Genomic DNA, 19,379 nt, shown 5'->3' with positions numbered 1-19,379 from the left:
TGTTCCCTTGATTAGGAGGTGGAAATTGCTTATCAAAGATATAGTAGTTCAACCAATCTTCTAGGAAGCTCCAATTTTAAAAACATAAATTATTTTTGGAAATTAAGGAATTTTATTCACAAGTTCAATGTACATCAGACACTGTGGTGATTGTCTGCATAGCTTTAACTGACACAATATTTATACCTAGAAGAGCTTCATTCTTTTAAAGCTATCATTTCCTGAACACATTTTAAGGCATTGTTTACTTATTTGTTCACTTGTTTTGATACACCATATTTTTGGTTGACAATTCTGTTATGTCATTTTATTATGCTTTGCTGTTTATATCTCTTTGAAATGTGTCACTCGAGCTTATAACTTTTTGTTCACTTAAATGCAGTTTAACAGGTATGAACTAAATACTTGTTATATAGAAAGCATTTCTCGAAACACTGAGAGATCAAATATGATTACAACACAGCCCTTATCCTTAAAGATTTAATATTATGGGGGAAACACTATATATAGAAATAACTAATATATGAGTTCCAACATAAAAAGTGCTGATACCAAAGTATAAACAACAGGCACTGGGGGAGGTCTGTAGAAATAAGAGGTGAAAGAACCACTTGTGATAGTCCTGATGTGTCCTGAGAGCTCAATAGATGGTAGTGGTTTGTTTTTAGTCTTACTGTAGGACCACATCCTGCTCCAACTCATCAACTCACTCCCCAGAGAACATCAACAGTATAAAAACATACTGTTATCTGCCATGAGTCTCTTCCATTATCAAGAGAAAATCAACCTACAGTAAATTGAATCTACAATAAAATGAGAATGTATTATTCTCATAATACATTACAAAATTTTACATATTCAAAATCTACTTTCTGTGCTCATTTCTCTCTTTTCTTGATTAGTTCCAGCAAAGTGACACCACTGGTTGAAGCCAGGATTATGGTCTAAGCTTTTCTGTGTTGAGACATAAGAATTATTTTTGACACCCCCGAAGGTGTATCATGCCAGATCCAAGACATTCACAGGCCTACATTTGTCATAAAAGAATATTATAGCACTATTTATAAGTTTGCTTATTCAAAAGTGAAGAAAGTTGAGAATTAAATGCAATCCCCCTCCTTTTTTTTTATTTTTATTTTTTATTTTTATTTCGAGAAGGAGTCTCGCTCTGTCGTCCAGGCTGGAGTGTAATGGCGCGATCTCAGCTCACTGTAACCTATGCCTCCCGGATTTTCAAGTGATTCTCTTGTCTCAGCCTCCCAAGTAGCTGGGATTACAGGCGCCCATCATCACATCCAGCTAATTTTTGTATTTTTAGTAGTGACGAGGTTTCACCATGTTGGCCAGGCTGGACTTGAACTCCTGACCTCAGGTAATCCACCTACCTTGGCTTCCCTAAGTGCTGGGATTACAGATATGAGCCACTGTGCGTGACCAACCACACTCTTTTTAAGGAGTGTGAATCATTATCTTATATCATTTTACTAACAAAACCAGGATTTTCAAAACTTAGCATTAATTATAATACCATGTCACATGACTATTTGTAGTCTTAGGAACACTTTGTGCTCGTTAGGCATGGGGGCAATCAGAGCAAATGGAAAAGAAAAGTGACTTTTCAGGACAGCTTCACCAAAGTGCCAGTTAATACAATCCAGTTGTTTGGAGTGAGGGAAATTTCCCACCAAGTAGTTAATCATCCTTTGCAAAGTCTTACAGAAACCTTGTACTCCTCTGTCCTTGGCACTTAGAAACATTCCACTCTGTGAGCGCTGGCTGCAAAACAAGATAAAGAGTAAAAATCAAGCGGGAGCTAACAAAATCCTTGCCACTCACAGACATTTGACTTGACTAATCCAAACCTACAAAATGTATCTTCAGATGCCTTTAGTCTGGTCTTGGAAATAAATATCAATATCAGACCCCATTTATTAGATAAAGTCATCAAGATTCAATAAAAATTAAAATATAACATCAAAATTTATGGAATACAGCTGAAGTAATGCTTAAAGATTGAAATGCTTTTATTGACAAAGAAAAAGTTTTCAAATCAATAATATAAGGTTCTACCTAAAGACATCAAATAAAAGCAGCAGCAATAGACTTAAAAGAATCAATATAAAGGAAACAATAAGGATTAGAGAAAAAAAAATTCTCAAATAGAAAACTAGGATATTTTTCAAATTCAATGAAATAAAAAGTTGGTTCATTGAAAAGATCAATAAAATTGACAAATTTGTTACTAGACTGAATGAGAAAATAAGACAAAAATTACCACTATCAGGAATGGAAGAGGGGTATTACTACCAAACTTACATAAATAAAAAACATTATAAGCTAATGAAATAAAGAAATTCCTAGGAAGAAATAAATGACCAAAACTGATTGAAGAATTTTTTTATCCTAACAGAAGAAATAACAAATCTGAATAGATCTATAGTAAGAAAAGAAACTAAATTTGCGATTTAAAGTCTTCCCACAAAGAAAAGCCCAGATTCAGACGAATTTTGTAAGAGAAAAGCTTTCTCAGGGAATCCTGGTATCTTTGTACATCTCCACACAGGCCATGTTGGCAGGCCTCATAGGAGGTTGACATTAGTCTAAACCAAGTTTTGGTGAATAACCTGGCATTCTTCCTAGATCAAGGAGAAAGAAACTTCCTAAGGCTTACTGCAAGGCAATTTCTCAGTCCTGTCTTGTAGGAAACTGCCACAAGAAATTTTTTCATCTATCTTCCTACTTTCAATGAGTGCAGGACTTTCCAACTTTCTCTCTTCTTGGATATAGCTGGAGACTCATGTGGAAACATATAAGACTGCTTGGCTACAGTTTAGAGGATACTTCTCCATGACAGAGTGACCCACTCTTGTGTTGTCTATAATCTGGACTTTGGTTTGGTGTCATCTGTGGGATTAAGAGTGTGTGGAGTTGACATCATGCTAATCTTGCTTCTGTTGTCTGTGTAAATAATTAACGATCTGGTTTCTTTTGAGCTCATCGTCTTATACAACTGATCTATGGAAGTATGTGTGAAAAGTTAACCTAACAGCAGCAGTAGTCTTATTAGCCACTGCACTGATGCTTGGCTGCTTCATTGGTGAATTTTACAAATATTTGAATAAATAATGCCAACCCTTCCCCCAGAAAACACAGGCAGAGGAAAGACCTGCCGATCATCATTGTTACCCTGATACCAATTATCTTCAAACCATAGCCAAAGAAATACTAAAGAAGAAAAAAACAACTATAGAAAAATGTCACTGATAAACAAATGTGCAAAACTCCTTAGTAAATGCACACTTAAAAAGGCGCACTATGACCAAGGATTCATCCTAGAAATGCAAGAATGCCTTAATGTAATACGAGAATGCCTTAATGTAATACATTCTATCAATAGAATGAAAGAAGCAACCCGTATGATCACAATACATGCAGGAGAAGTATTTGAAAAATAAGACACCCATTTATAATAAAAAAACTCCCATCAGATTTGGTATAGAAGTGAAATGTCTCACATGATAGAGGGCACATAAAAAATCTCACAGCTGGTATCATCATTAATGATAAAAGACTGAATGCTTTCCTCTTAAGGTTAGGGACAAGCAAGAATGCCTGATCTTGATGCTTCTATTCAACATTGCACTTCAGGTTCTAAACCTAGATGGTAATAATAATAATAACAATAATATTAATCAATTAAAGGCAACCAAATTGGAAAAGAAAAAGTATAAAACTCTTATAAATGATAAAATCTTTTTTATGAAAAATCCCCAAAACTGCATGCGCGCGCACACACACACACACAAAATCTATTAGAACTAATTAAACAAAAAAAGTTGAGGAGGGTAGCAGTGAGCGATCTCGGCTCATTGCAACCTCCGCCTCCCGGGTTCAAGTGATTCTCTTGCCTCAGTCTCCCAAGTAGCTGCGATTACAGGCGCCCACCATCACACCCAGCTAATTTTTGTATTTTTAGTAGTGACGAGGTTTCACCATGTTGATTATAGTCAATAAATAAAAGTAAATTGTATTTCTTTACACTAGCAACAAACAATCAAAAAATGAAAATAAGGATGTATTACCATCCACAATACCATCAAAAGTAATAAAATACATAAGAATAAATTTGACAAAAGAGGTATACAATTTGTGCTCTGAAAATGATATAACATTGCTGAGATAAATTAAAGATCTAAATAAGTAGATGGACATTCCGTGTTCCTGAATTTGATAACTCAATATTGTCAACATGATAATTATCTGCAAATTGATCTATAAATTCAAGGCAACTCCTAACCAAAAGTATATCCAGCTTTTTTTTTTTTTTTTTTTCTTTTTGGTAGAAATTGACAATCTGATTCTACAACTCATTTGAAAATGCAAATAAAGTAGAATATCCAAAACAATTCTTAAAAAGGACAAAATTGGAAGACTATTTGATTTCAAAACTTATAAAACCTACTAATAAAGCCACAGTAGTTGTATAAATGCAGTATTGGCACAAAAATAGGCATGTTGCTCAGTGGATTAGAATTGATAGTACAGAAACCAATGCTTATATTTCTTTATAGTCAATTTTTATAAGCCTTATTGATGCATAATTCACATACCATTAAATTTAGTGTACAATTCACTGATTATTAATACATTCGGAGTTGTGCAACCATTAGTATTATCTAATTTTAGAACATTTTTATCAGTCTCAAAGAAACTCTACACTCTCTAAAAGTCATTAATATTATTATTACTATTACTGTTATTATATATTCCCACAATTCTCTACAGCCCTAGACAACTAATAATCCACTTTTTGTCTTCTGTATTTGCCTTTTCTATAAATTTCATATACCCAATATCACACAGCATATGGTTTTTTGTGACTGGCATCTTTCACTTCATATAATATTTTCAAAGTTCATCCATGTTGTAGCATGTATCAGCACTTCATTTGTTTTTATTGTCAAAAAATATTCCATTGAATGAATATGCCATATATTATCCATTCTATTGGTAGACATTTGGGTAGTTTCCGCTTTGAGTTACTATGAATAATTCTGTTATCAGTATTCACATACAAGTTTTTGTGTGGATATAACTTTTCATTTCTCTCATGTATATATTTAGGATTGAAATTGCTAAGTATTAAGTTAACTATGTGTTTAACTTTTTGAGGAACTGCTAAACTGTTTTCCAAAATGGGTGAACCATTTCAACCCCCCCTGAGCAATGGATGAAGGTTCTAATTTTTCTAAATCCTCACCAATACTTGTTATAATATGTCTGTCTTAATTATAACTATCCTTGTAGGTTTGAAGAAGTATCTTGTGGTTTTGACTTGCATTTCCTAATAGTTAATGATATTAAACATCTTTTTATGTGCCTTTGGGCCATTTGTAGATCTCCTTGTAGATTATCTATTCAAATACTTTACCCACTTTGTAGTTGGGTTATTTATCTTTTTATTGTTGAGTTTTAAGAGTTCCTCGTATATTCTGAACATGTTTCTCATAATATACATGACTTGCAAATATGTTATCATATTCTGTGTGTTTTTCTTTTGATTTCTTAATAGTATTCTTTGAAATTCAAATGTTCAAAATTTCAACGAAGCCCAATTTGTCTATTATTTATTTTGCCTTTTATGCTTTAGTCTCCTAAGAAATTATTGCCTAACATAAAGTCGTGATCATTTACTCTTATGTTTGCTCTTAAGAGTTTTACAGTTCTAACTCTAACGTAGATCTATAATCTGTTTTAGTTCATAATTGTATATAGTTAAAGGTCCAACCTCATTCTTTTGTATGTGGATTTCCAGTTGTCTCAGCATCATTTGTTGAAAACTATTCTTCCCCCAGTCTCAGCACCTTTGCCAAAAATGTATTGACTATAACTATTTATGATTCCAATTCTATTCTATTGATCAAAATATTTATCTTTATTTCAACACCACACAACCTTGATTACTGTAGGATTTTTGGTAATAAGTTTTGAAATTAAAAAGTATGGGTTAAAAAGTATGGGTTATCCAACTATGTTCTTCTTTTTCATAATTGTTTTGGTTATTCTGGATCCCTTACATTTTCATATGAATTTTAGGGTCAGCTTGTTAATTTATAGAAAAAGGTGGCTGCGATCTTAATAGAGATGGTGTTAAATCTGTAGATCAATTTATTGAGTATTGCCATCTTAATTATACTTGCTTCCAATCCACAAATATTAAATGTCTTTCTATTTTATAGATCACAATGTTCTGCAGTTTTCAGCGTACAAATCTTAAACTTTTGTGAAATTTTGTCTAAGTACTTGGAATTTTTTATACTATTGTAATGATATTATTTTCCTAGTTTCATTTTTTGGATTGTTCATTACTAGTACACAGAAATACAAATGAATTTCACATGGTAATGTGTAACAGTGCTGAGTTCATTCATTAGCTCCAGTGATTTGTGGGAATTTTTAAGAATTTTCTCCATATAAGATTATGTCATCCCAAACAGATAGTTTAACTTTTCCTTTTCAAATATAGATGCCTTTTATTTTATTTTTCTTGCTTAATAGAACCTCTCATACCATAGTAAATAGAAATGGTGAGAGCAGTCAACTAGTGTTTGACCAACATGAAAAAGACAATGCAATAACGAGAAGATCTTTTTTCAATAAGTAGTGCTGGGATAATTGGATATCCACATGCAAAAAGAAAAAGAGGACAGCTTCTCACACTATATGAAAATTAACTCAAAATCAGTTATAGATATAAATGTAAGAGTTAACATTCTAAAATTTCTAGAAGAAAACGTAAGAGAAAATCTTTGTGATCTTTTTAAACTTTCAGTTTTTACATTCAATGCCAAAAGCAAAACATATAACAAACAAAACATATAACAAACATATAACAAGCAGTTAATAAATTGGACTTCATTAAAATGAAAAACCTTTGTCGCAAAGGACGTCATTATGAAAATGAAAAGACAAGCCACAGACCAGAAGAAGATATGTGTAAACCATACATATGTGATAGAAGGCTTATATCTAAAACATATAAAGAACTCTTTCAACTCAAAGAGGACATGTAATCCAATATAAATATAGGCAAAAAACTTAAACAGATCACCAAATAAAATATACAGGTGGTATATGCTAATAAATGAGGAAGGATGTTCAATGTCATCATAAAAACGCAAATCTACTGTGAAGTATCACTATTCCACCCAAGAGAATGTCTATAGTAAAAAAGAGAGCCAATACAAAGTTTTGACAAGGATGTGAAGAAACTGGAACCCTCTTACATTGCTTATGAATGTAAAATGGTACAACCATTTTGGAAAATGGTTTGGCCGTTTCTTAAAATATTAGACATAAACTTACACAACACAGCAATTCCTCTTCTAGGAATATGCTCAAAAGAAGTGAACAATTATATCCACAAAACCTCAAATATGCAAATATCCATAGCAACATTGTTCATAATAATGACTATTAATAATCCCAATGTTCACCAAATGGAAGATTGATAAACTAAATGTGGTATACTCAGACAATAAAATGCTATTCAGCTATAAAACATGCTACAGCAAAATTGAATCTTGAATATATTACGCTGTGAAAAAAAACAAATGCAACATAACTACATATTGTATGATTCCATTTATGTGTGTGTTTTTGTTTGGTTTTTGTTTGTTTGTTTGTTTTGAAATGGAGTCTTGCTCTATCACCCAGGCTGGAGTGCAGTGGCACAATCTCGGCTCACTGCAATCTCTGCTTCCCAGGGTCTAGTGATTCTCCTGCTTCAGCCTCCAGAGTAGCTGGGACTGTAGGTGCCCACCACCACGCCCAGCTAATTTTTGTATTTTTAGTAGAGGCAGGGTTTCACCATCTTGGTCAGGCTGGTCTCGAACTCCTGACCTCAGGTGATCCGCCCACCTCGGCCTCCCAAAGTGCTGGGATTACACGTGTGAACCACCGCACCCAGCCATTTATGTGAATTTTTTTTAAAGGCAAATTTATTAAAACAAGCAGATCAGTGATTGCCTCATACTGAAAGTGGGAGTGAAGATTAGCTGCAAATGTGAGTAGGGAACATTTGGAGTTAATAAAAATGTTCCAAAACTAGATTGTGGAAATGCTGCACAACAATATAAATCTAAAAATCGCTGAATTGTATGCTAATAATATGTGACTGCTATGGTTTGTAAATTTTACCTCAATATAATTTTTTAACAACCAAAAGGAAATATTCTAACGGTAAGTAGTAGCATAACTTTCGGTGAAATCAATAACAACATTAAACACTAGAATTGAGGTCCTAGTAAGCGTATTAAGTAAAGATAAAATACAAGATAGATAAAGATTTAAGATTAATAAACAAAACTGTCATTATTCACACATGATTTGATTCTGTTATCTCCAAAAAAAAAAAGTAATCTACCTGCAGATTGTTTGAAATATTACAACCACTTAGCAAACTTGACAGAAATAAAATCAATATAAAAATATTAATTATATTGTATGAATGGAGAACAGATTTTAAATTTTTACATGTAACACAAAAATGCATGTATTCAGATATAATGTAAACTATATACTACATATATTTTCATATATAACAAATATATGTGTGTGTGTATATATATATACACACAGACAAAATATACTTAGAAATGTTTCTCAAAAAAGTGTACAATACCTCTGTACAGAAAATCATAAAACATTAGTGAAGATTTAAACAAGAGATTCCCCATTTGTGTTTATTAATACTTTATTAGTGAAGAGGAATACTCAAACTGAAAAAAATGTGAAAATTCACAAAACCTGTGCATTAAATAGAATTTCCAACAAAGTTTTTTTGTAGAAATACACAAGTTGATTAAAAAATTTATATGGACAAGCACAACTTAAATTTTAGCCAAAACACTTCTGAAGAATAAGTTAGGGGAACTTGTCCTGGAAAATACTGAATTATTATGAATTACTTGGAGTTAAGACAGAATTGTATTGGAAGAGAAAGGGAAGGGAAAGAAAATTCTAAATATAGAATTTTTCTTATTATAGACTAACTTTTAAAAGATAATGGAACTGAAGTCTAAGAAATATCCAGTCATAAAATACTAGTTTTCAAGAATTGATTTATCTCCATGAAAAAGAGGGCGGCCATGCGACTTGCAATACTTGTCTCAATGAGTATATATTGTTCCCACATCATTCACATCAGGGTTGACCATATGACTTGTTTTGAGTGATGACAAGATGATGCAGGAAGTGGAGAGCCGCACACTCAGGCATATAGTAACAGTTGTTCAGCACATGGTATCACCAAACTGGGTCCTCCTGCCTGAGGGACTGAAGGAGTCCATGGAGCTCAGCATGTATGCTTCATCATCAATGCTTCATCATTTTCGTGCAGCATACAAACCCCTGCTCTACTGTTATATGCTACTTGGGAGTTCATTTTTATCTGACTGTTCATAAGTACATAATTTTCCGTGCATTTAAATAAAGAATAAGGACTGACTTTCGTGTGATGTATGTGGATCAGAGATCAGAGTATTGAACATGTTTATTTGCCTTTATTCTGACAGCGCTCCACCTAATGTAATGCTGCATTTTTCAAAGTACAGAATATACTTAATCTGTGATTTAAAAATTTTTAAATTGATTTTTAGATCTCCATAGCTATAAAATAGTCTGTTATTCTCAAGGAGTTGCATTGCCACCAGCATCCCCAGTAAAAGCAGAGGTCATTTTCTCTTTATCACTTAGATACAAGTAATCAGTGCCACCCACAATTGATCATCAGATCCTTTGAATAAATTTTTCATCAAACAGGTACTCTTTCACATAAGTGATTTTGTTTTTCCAGAAAATTCAGAGCAATAGGAAAATAACTCAGAAGCAGCAGTGTGATTAAGAAAAAGGATTGTTAGAAAACATATGAGACAGATTCAAAATAATTCTTAGGTTCTTCACAGAATTTTCCTAAAGTCCTAATTAGGAACACACAGTTGTTATTTTACTTCATGTTAAGGAAAAATGCCATAAAATAATTATAACCCAAATCAAGGGATTTTATCATAATTACACATAAATATATAGCTTAAAGACAGTGTTCCATTTGACATCAAAAAGTGGCAAGCATTAACTAAAGAAATGAAGCCTACCAAGAAATATTTACAATCTAACTGAAGGACAAATTATACTGTTTAGTCTAGATTGTTTTTAAAAAAAGTAGAAGGCTTTATAAATATATAGTAAAATACCAAGAGTTTAGAGACTTAAAATATAGACTTTGGACGACTGAACTAGAGAGTTCAGGTATTCTGTGCTGCCGGCTAAAGACCTGATACAAAATATGGAAGTTTTTATGCAGTGAAAGCCCAGAAAGTACTTCCAATATCCAGGAGGAAATCTCAGGGCAGGAAGAACAGGAGGAACATGAGATCCTTTCACCAGGACCCACATAAATCTATACAAGGTGTGAGGATGCTAGTAGCAAGAGGAATCACCACTGGGCAACTCACATAGAAAATGGAGGACTCCTTGGAAGGAAGGTCAACACTTGGAAATTAATAACAGGATGGGTAAACACACACCAAGAACTGAAGTACTAAGTTAGGAGAAAACAAAGAAAACCAAACTCTTGATTTCTCCCTATTTCAAGAGGTAAATCTGAGGTGAGGCCAAAACTATAGAGAAGGGTTATTAATTCCAGCACAGAGCGTTTGGAGACAGGAGCCAACGAAGACATTGCACCTAACTAAATGTCTGGTACAAAGTCAATGCTCCAATATTTACTTGTGAATTTTAATTGATATACAAAGGACAATATTTGGCGTGGTATCTTAAGAGTATACATGGCAACCCCTGAATAGTGAAAACAGAAATATAGGTTTTTTAAAAAGAATAATAAAGAGTTTTTCTTGCATACATTTTAGGAACTTTCTCCAAAGTTTACATTTCCAAAAACTTGTTAGCTAGCCTCAATAATACAATGTCTGGTCTCAAAGAGGTGAGGAGGGGAGTCGTTAAAGTTTAAGATGGCACTAATAACAAGAAATAATGCTGTACAACGAGAGTCCATCCTTTCTTTTTTATAATCCTTTCCTAAATTTTTGCTAACTGTCTAAAAGTGAAATTCAAGAACATCCTTTGGAGTCTCTTGGGATTAAGGCTCTCTCATGCATTGTACTTTGTCAATTAGCTACATCAAAGACAAGTGCAAAAAAAGTTAGATGTACTTTCACACTATATTATAGAGTTTTCAGCTTATATTTACACATTTATAGGCTGGATATTTAGAATGACTTCTTAGTTACATTGGAATCAGTGCCAAAAACAAAATTCTTCTTGCCTCTCTGTCCTCAACAGACACTATGTCAATGTTCTTTCTGTGACCACAAAAGCACTAATTACAATAAGGAAAAAAACTCCTATGTCCAAGTAACAGATATTATTTTATAATTTAAAAAACAGCTATTCTTGCATAATGATATGAGCCCTAGGAAAGATGTCCTAGTCAGTTATAATTTATTTAAAATATGATTGCACTCCATTATAAAACAAAATTTATAAATGTTGTTAATATCTCAAATCTACAACAGTCAGAGATCCACGAAACAGGATTCGATTATCCAATCTGAAGACAACACTGGCCTTCTGCTGCCTCCCACTGGTCAGACTGGGGACATTGAAACATTTGAAACCAAGAGAGACTGACACTCAGGCAAGTATTTGAGAAGTTTTGAAAATTCACTGGGAGGCAAACAAACATTGAAATCTACAGCTAACACGAAGTTTTTGAAATTTCAACCTTTCAGATACAATAGTTCACCTTATAACCACTGCAGATTTAAAAAGTAATATAACCAGATGCTAAAAGCGTATGCTTTGGAATCAAAGCCTTAACATGGGATCCTCACTCTGCTTCTTAATAAGTAACTTGATACACATTTTTAAACCTCTCTAAAACTCTCTTTCTTGATTTATAAAATAACTGGAATAATATTATTAGTTATCTTATGGGATGTCTTGTAGATTCAGATTATATACGTAAAGAACTTACCACATTACCTGGCACAGAGAAGGTACTCATTGTTCGAGAATCTTCATTGCTTTTATTGTTATTCTAAACAGAGCAGCTCTTACAGAATCCTTTAGCCAAGTGTCAGAAATATAATCCTGATTTAGCATATAAAAATGCCAGCCACTGCCAGGTGGGCAGACAGCCTCTGACCTTCACCAGCAAGCCCCTGTGGTTCACTGAATATTGGCTGTCAACACTAGCCCTCGCTTTAGCTAATGGGAAAGGTTCCCCCTAATAAATGCTACTAATGTTTCTAACATGCCCCATAGGTACTGGAAGAGAAGTTTGGAGACTTTTTCCAAATCTAAAAAAGAATATTGGGTTTGATTCCAGAGAAAAGTCTGCTCATTTCCAAACTGTTTCAACGAATCCCAGAACACAGTGGAAAGTGGTTTTGGTTCATTTTATTTGGGAATCTCTTTTTGATGCCTGTGCCATCTAGCAGCAGGGTCCTAAGGAGTACTTTCTCATGTTAGTCATTAAAGCTAAGGTCTACAAAGTATTCATAAAATTCAGGCTCCAGCTCTCAACAATTATCAATATCTAAATGTAATAAATTTTCTTCCCAGGGTCTCCATTGCCCATATAATGAGGAGTGATCAGTATACACTGAATGAATGACAATTCTTTGTCTAGCAAAAGCACTGAATCTGCTAGGTGGCAAAGGATCAACACAGAAGAGACCCTTAGGGAAGTTGTTGAGAAGTCAGCATTACTGTCTATTAAATCGAACACCATCCAACTCACACGTATTGTGAGAGGTCTGAAAAATTATCTGTTGTTCTTCTCAGACACCCATTTTAGATTACATGTTTAATTTAATGGTTGAGGTCTTTGGGAATCTGGATCCCTAGTTCTTTTCAACATATTATGCACCTTCTGGATAAAATGGAGTACAAGGTAGGTTGACTCTTCCTTTCTGTATTTCTAAATAAAGATGCAAAAGCATTTATTCAGATCAGCCCTCTCATGGCACTACATTTAAATTAGAAATTATAATTATTTTCCACTGCCTTCTCATTTATTTATTTTAATACACTGTACAGAGCGGAAAGAAAGGGTAATAGAAGTGTTCTGAGTGATTTTCCAACAAATAGAAATACCTTCACTTGCATTACACCTATAGTTGGTATGATTTACCTTTTGCCATTTCAGTGCCATTTTCACTCTAAACTGTGACAGTTGGAAAAAATTATTTTTCTAAGCCACAGTCTGTTGCTAACCAGGGAAACACATTCCTCAAAGAAAGTGCAAAATTGTTTAGTTCTCCTCTTGCACACTAGCATAAGTAACTTCTCAGTCACTTCAAGTAGAAGTCTGCCACAATCTTCAGTCCCCTTGAATATTAACAAAAATACAGTGTTAGCAGGTATTTAATAGATCCATCAAATTATCCTCCATTCACAGCCTGCTCTAGCCACTCAGTGATGAACCATTACACCTACTGAGTCTAGATGCCCTTTCTTAGTGCTCTCCATGGAAAAGGAAGAGAAGTGTCTTATCCAGTAAGTTCACTGCGACTGCTGCTCTTGGCAATACTGCAGAAGGCTTTCTTCTGCCTGGAGACAAGGTTGGAGGACAAGAAATATTTGAGAGAGGACTAAACTGGTTGTGAGTTGAAACATGTTTTACCCCAAAGAAGGAAGGATAATATATTCAAGGAGGGAAGAAAACTAATGCAAATACAGTGTTTCATATATGCTAACAGTACCTTCTGGTTTATTACCACCTCAGGTAGTGCAAACTTCTATAGATGACACATAACTTAAGCCCATTTCTCAGGAAATACCAACACAGGTGAGAACTGATTTTGAAATGAAAGGAGAGGAAAAACCTGAATTAAATGCTCTAAAATTTCTCCAAATTTATAATGACTGTATCCTATATGAATAAATAAGACAGTTTCTTCTATAAAATGTGATTGTTTTGATCAAGCTATTGAGCGAGTACCAGACTAGAATAAACACTCTCAAAATAATCTGATATGTGAGCAAAAATATATTCACGAAGAAATGTGGATTTCAGATCAAATTTATAATAGTCAAAAACTAGAAACTCTTTTTATGAATCCAAACAGTTTTTGATTAAGAAAATTATTTACTCTAATGAAATTAAATAATATGCAGCCATCATAGTTCACATTTTTATTTACATGGAAAAATATCCATAAAAAGTTAAATAACAAAAGTAATGTGAAATAGAGAAATCAATGTTTGAAGAAAACTGAGTTATTCTGTCAGAAAAGTGAAGAGGTTTGTTTTCTTTCTTTTCTGGAAGAAACGGGGTCAAGAAGAGAGGGGAAGAGAGTAGGTAGAAAAAATAGCCAAATAACATGAGGAAATCACGCAGGAACTTTAAAGAATAAGAATTCCTAAAATTGAATTTTAAATTGCATTTGCCAAAGTAAACCCCGTTTAGCCCTCTAAGACCTTCACTCGGAAGTTGTTACGTGCAGAGGTTTTTGTGAGAAAAGATTATTTTGGGGAAACTCTACTGATTTCACTTGTATGTCAATGCTTGGAAAGATGTAAAGAAGAACTTCAAATAAAAATGTGCTAGGCAGTAAGTTAGAACTGAAAGTAACAATGAGGCTTAGAGAGGTGCCCCAGGCTTCAAAACTGTGTGACTCAAGCCCCTTTAGTAGGCGAGTGTCAGAGTAAAGTCCACGCTCTTAATAAATGGTCATGTTTTTTCCTATTCAGTTACCCATCTGTGAGCTTTTCAGATCGTTCTCTAATAGAAATGATAACTTTGACAGTTAGGAAAAGAAAGCATTAAAATAAAGACATTTCGGTACCTACATGAAAAGACCATTCATAAGATGTTGAAGGACACTTAGGTGACATCCGTGTCTATAGATCAAGTGGCAGATATTGTATCATTTGGCTGGAAAGGGAGCCTAATAGTGAACATGCAAAGAAAGGGCAAAGGAGACCCCAGGACAGAATAGTCAGCATCAGGAAAATCTAATAGAACATGGCTGGGTGTTTTTTAAAGAAAATTGGAGAATCTTAGAGGATGGAAGATGCTATTGTTGATCAAATCGCACAACTATTTGGTAACTAAGAATCGTGGAGTGCTTACTAAGAAAGATCCTGTGATAAACACTCTAAGTGTATTATTCCATTTAAATCACTGAATAACCCAGGAGGAAGATGCTTTGATTATCACCATTTTAAATATGAGAAAACAGACACAGAATGATTAAATAACTTAGCCAATGTTCATCAGGTAGGAAGTAGGATAAACATAATTTGAATCTAAATAGCTCAACCTGAAATTCACAAAATAGCTTATTAATTACTGTGATGTGCCTAATTATGTGCCATGCTAAAAGTTTCACGTGGGTTATTCATATAATGCACACAACAATTCCATGAGATCGCTGCTATTATTGTTTATGTTTACAGGTAGTAAAACCAGGTCATCCTGGCTTGTGGGGAAAAGTAACTTATTAGTTCAAACTTTATCATAATGGATGGTGCCAAGATCTTTTTATTTGCCCTGATTATAAACTTTGAACCACAAGCAGAAAATATCCTCTCTTTATTATTCATCTATTTATTCATTCAGAGGATGTTGTGTGATGACCAGATGTTAGTGCTTTCCATGACAAAAAAAACAAAAAAAAACAAACAAAAAAAAAAAACCATGAAGCAACTTTAAGGCAGGAAACATATTTCAGCATGTCAAACTTGCTTACATATGCCTGGACCATTTTGTGAATTATTAACATATTCATGATCCCTGGTCACTATCAGTAGCTATGGGTTAGGTGTTCTCAACTGATTTTAATATTAGTTGACATAAAGCATCATTAAAGTGATACATTGAGTAGAGTTACTGGAGGATTACGAGAAGGGAAAAGACAAGAGGAAAACAAAGGAAGAGAGTACGTTTTTAAAATTATGTTTCCCAAAGCAAACGTTGAAGCTTTCAAGAGTACGTGAAAATTGGACTGTGATGCTGTATGCTCCATTTCAGATGACCATAGCACCCTCTGGTGAATAACATGTATATTTCATAATGTTCTCTGAAATAACAAGTGGTGTGCTCCAAAATCTACATGTGGCTTTTAAAAGTAGCTCTTCTAATTAATTGTGTTTTTTTTTAAGTAAGCATATGCTCAGATTAAATTTCCTTTATATCAAAAGCTACTTCATTACAAAAGTGAATTTTTTGTAACATGCAAATTCTACTTCTGGAAACAAGTATGAAATACAGGGTTTGGTATCCTGGATTGCTCAAATTAGTTGCAGAACGTACTAGTTTAGAAGAAGCAGTGAATTGGATCTACAAAGTAACATACACCAACAAAATATGATTTTTGTCATTTTAATGTGTAAATTTCACGTTTTCATTGGTCTGAAGTACATAAATATATGCAGGCAGCATGCTTCCCTGCCTCTTTTAGCTCTTTACTTATGTTTTTGTTTCTTAGTGATGCTTTTACTGATCATCCTATTTAAAAATGCAGTTCCCACATCCTATGCTACTTCTGTGCTTCATCTCTCTTTATAGTTAGGATGACCAAATACATTTTCATCCAGTCTAACCCGCTTCTAAGAGTGAAAGCAAATGTATTAATATTTACACTGGAACAACAGGCAGTGGAAACACTGTGGCATGGTAACCTTACTCATAGCACCTATCACCTTTTAATACACTTATATATATATTTTTTCATTTTCTTTCTTTTACTGGTAAAATATAAGCTTCACAATCAGCAGGGAGTTCTCCCTCCTTTATTTTTTTTCTCATTGCTATAACTGCAGTGTCTAAAATAATGCCCATAATAAGTGTTTCATAATATTGGGTGAATAAATTAACCTCCTGTGGTTCATTTATTCAATGTGGTTGCACATTCTTTGTCACTCACTTCATTGAGAAGTGGAACTTTTTATCTTTCCTTTGAATCCAGGCTGGATTTCTGACTGCCTTGACCAATAGAATGTGGCAGTAATGACGCTGTGACAGTTCCAGGCCTAGCTCTTAAGAAGACTGACAGTTTTTACTTTTTGACTGAGAGAACATTTGTTTTTAACATGCTCCCTCTTGCAATCCAGCTGCCATGCTGTGAGAAGCCCAAGATTCTCTGGTAGACCAGCCTAGCTAAGCTTTCACCCAACATCCAGGGCCAGTAGCCAGGTTTGAGTGAACCAACTCATTGCTAACTCAGTTGAATTCTCAAATGATTATAACCTCAGCCAGCATCACATAGAAACAGAAGAACTGCCTGGCTAATTCACAATAAAATGGTTATTGTGTGAAGTCATTATGTTTTGGATGGTTATACAGGAAGAGATAAGTGAGACACCTGCTAGATACCAGGAAGGGCACAAAGGGAGTACGACAAAGTGGATCTAAAGGAACTATTCATTGAAAGAGAGAAAAAAAGCTCATTTATATGAATAATATTTCTGTGTAAGGTGTTGACTGCCGTAAACAGCAGTCATCACCTAAGCAGTCATCACTGCCATAAAAAGCAGACATTTCCTGAGCTAAGGTGACTTAGGAATTTGTAGGAAGGGTGTTCGAGGAAAGCAAAGAAAGTTTCACTAAGTTAAAGTGTTAAGAACACATCACCAGATAGAATTTAACAACTCTAGGTGGAGGGGCAGAGTTACCGGTAGAGGCAGAGCTAGCAGCATGAGCACCAAGGTAAAGAGGCATAAATCCTGAGCTAACAACAAGAAGTTCAGTGTGGCCAGGAAATGGGCTTTATGAGGAGAAGGGAAAGCCAGAAAGGAGCATTAGAAATAGGTTATGAAGCCTTAAACGTTGTGCCAGTAGCTGGATTTCTCTCATGGTTAGATGTGAGTCAGAAATTTTCTTAAATATAAGAAGAAAATAAAATCATTCTAAATTCCTCTTTCTAGAGATAGTCACTGTTAATTGTTTCTTCTCGAATTTCTTCTATGGACATATTAGTGCAATTGAGATATGGGAGACAGAATTTCTCTTTCACTTAACATTAATTTCCTGATATTTATCCATCTTGTTAAAGATTCTTCAAAGATAAACTTTTAATACTTATATAAAAGTTAGCATATAAAATATCATAAATTGTAATACTTATATAAAAGTTAGCATATAAAATATCATAATTTCTTCAATAAATATTCTATTGGTAGATATTTACATTGTTTCCAAATCTGACTATAACTATTAGGTAAATGAACATGCATTCATTCAACTATACTTGCGATAGTGCTGTTGGCCTACACTGAAGAATTTTGTAAGAAACAACTCCATGCAATATTGCTAGAGCTGATATAAGGATTTGGCTGAGAATATCAACTATATTGCATAGTTCATGTTTAGTAAGAAAAAAAGTATCTTTGGGGGAGAAAATTATTTTTTATTATCTCATAGACAGTATGAATCATTAAATTGAATATGACTTCTTGCTTTGTTTTCTTGAAATCTTATGGGCAAATATGTGGCTCTTTTCTCTTTGCCTTAATTTCTTCATTCATTATTTCTTTCATATTTAATTGTCGCATGTGTATCTTTACAAATAACATTAATTCTTTTTGGAGGAAAGCGGTTTACAAATAAATAACTGAAAAGATAAAATTAAATGAACATTATTTTAGCCACTTAGGTAAAATTAAGTAATAGAGAATGATAATATAATGGAACTAAGTATAATATAAACTATTGAACTACAATCATTAAATGAGTTGATAGATAAATATATCCTTTTTTACATATAAATGCATATGGTAGAGTGATAAAAGAAGTCATCTAAATTACATACCTACTCAGGGTCAAGTCCAAGAAACACACTTATTTCCCAAATCATAATCATACAAAGAAATGAGATTTCAAAAATTCCTTGAATAAAGAAAAAGGTTTAATAATATAAGAGAAGACAAGTGTTGCCTACATGACTTTTATTAAGAAAGAAGACTCAGAGGAAGGGAGGGTAATAACTGAACAGGAATTTAAAGGGGATCCAACGTAAATAAAATAGATGATATAAGTATTTTACCATTTGATCTCCGTAGTAGACATGGTGCATCTTAAAGTAGAATGAATAACGCAATAAACTTTTTTCATGTCTTTAAAAATGTCATCATACTATCAATATGCAACTGTATAAGTCAAATGGTGTAATGAAAGTACAAGGTATTTTTCTCTGAAAACATTACTACCCATGTTTTAAGAGGGGTAATTAGCTACATGATGTATCTAGTTACCTTTCTTTGTAGATTTGAGGAAGATTTTAGGACTAATTGAATGATTGCACAGTGGTTACGTTTTGGCTGGAATCGTACTGTACCTACTTCAAGAATTT

Source organism: Papio anubis, chromosome 6 (genome assembly GCF_008728515.1).
Source record: "Papio anubis isolate 15944 chromosome 6, Panubis1.0, whole genome shotgun sequence".
NCBI classification, from domain to species: domain Eukaryota; kingdom Metazoa; phylum Chordata; class Mammalia; order Primates; family Cercopithecidae; genus Papio; species Papio anubis.
This window is presented reverse-complemented; position numbering follows the sequence as displayed.